This window comes from Pteropus vampyrus, unplaced genomic scaffold, assembly GCF_000151845.1.
Source record: "Pteropus vampyrus isolate Shadow unplaced genomic scaffold, Pvam_2.0 Scaffold9, whole genome shotgun sequence".
Taxonomy (NCBI): Eukaryota; Metazoa; Chordata; class Mammalia; order Chiroptera; family Pteropodidae; genus Pteropus; species Pteropus vampyrus.
The window spans coordinates 6,461,850-6,463,417 of record NW_011888790.1 but is presented as its reverse complement, the minus strand read 5'-3'; the positions used below and the strand labels follow the sequence as shown (position 1 = coordinate 6,463,417).

General features: G+C 36.7%; 1 pseudogene; it reads right to left on the bottom strand.

Annotated features, from left to right (window-relative positions):
* Nucleotides 1-729: 729 nt before the first annotated feature.
* Nucleotides 730-848, bottom strand: LOC111730258 (annotated as a pseudogene).
* Between the last annotated feature and the right edge of the window lie 720 nt (nucleotides 849-1,568).

The following is a 1,568-nucleotide window of genomic DNA, read 5'->3' as shown; positions in this document are numbered from 1 at the left end:
AACAAGTATCTGGTACAAGTAATTGCCAGTTTCTTTTTTGATATCAAGTAACAACTTTAAATAAACAGTTCCAAAAAAGGAGAAGTGGGAATAAATTATCACATTTTTTCATTACTACCAAGTTCAATATGTAGTGTTTAAAATAATTCTCATTTCATATGTTTTACACAGAACCAATTCTGAACATGATTCTTTTATGCCTTGTGTTGAATGTAATTGCAGCCAGGAAATGTTCTGTTGAGGTAGTGATTCCTGGAAGGAAATGTAAGTGGAGCCATGACTGTTGCATGTAAGATTCTACATTATGGAACCCAATGGTGTGGAGTGTGAGTTGTTTTCTGTGATCCTGCAAGGATAGTCCTATTTGAAGACATGCTTTTCATGGTTGGACTGAGCATTTTATAATGCCCATGGAACTTAATTCAACCCTAAATTACAGTGGGACACTCATGCTACTCAATTAGATGGTTCTGAGGCTTGGACCTGCAATATAATTCATTTCTTCAGTATCTTTTGTGTGCAATACTTACCAGCAGCTAGATAGCTAGACAAGCTGATAAGTGTTGACAACTTGGAGGGTCATCCTTCTTCTGGCATTATAGCCACATTTCTTGAAAGCAAATGGTTTTACCTAGTACTTCCAATAGTTCTCTTCATCCTTACCCCATATGATGATCTCAAGTTTGGTGACTGTAAGCTGTGAGGGCTGAAATAATTTTTTTTTTAAAATGCCTACAGCACCTAGTATTCCTAGGTGGTCTCCCATCCAAGTACTAACCAGGCCTGATCCTGCTTAGTTTTCGAGATCAGACGAGATTGGGTTCATTCAGGGTCGCATGGCCGTAGACAGTGAAATAATTTTATATAGGCTTGCTATGGAATTTCGGGCATTGTGGCACATTGGAGATGGCTGAGAGGCAGTTTCCATCATTAGACCAATTTAATATTCGGCAATTGAGTTATAATGTCTTACAGCCTTTGAAATGAAAGTAGAACTACAAATTGTGATGACGTATCTAAGAACAGTTAATTAGTGAGTGAATTATATTTCCAAACTGGAAAACACTGGGAATCGCACAAAATTTAAGATGTAAAATGTGGAGGCACTAATTTATTTCTTTAACTAATATTTATTGACTATCTAGTATGTGCTAGGTACTAGAGCTGGGGAAACAATAAGCAAAACAAATTTTTTGCCATCATAAATCTTATATTCTACTGCAAGAGACAAAAGATAAAAAAGTTAACAAATAAATTTGTAATATAATGTAAGGTAATAATAAATGCCTTGAGAAAAAATGAAACAGTATAAGAAGATAGAATAATAGGGATTCTATTTTAGATAAAATAGGGAACGCTTCTGTGACAGGTGACATCTGAGCTATGCGTGTGAGAGAGCCACCCATTGGAATACTTGGAGGAGCAGAGGAAACTGCATAGGAAAAGTCCTAAGCTTAGAGCAAGTGTGGCTAATAATTTTCAAGTAGCAGCAAGGCGGCCAGTGTCGAGTGAGAAAACAAGGAAATGGGTTTGGAGATAAAGCCCAGGGCCATATTATGAAGAGCATG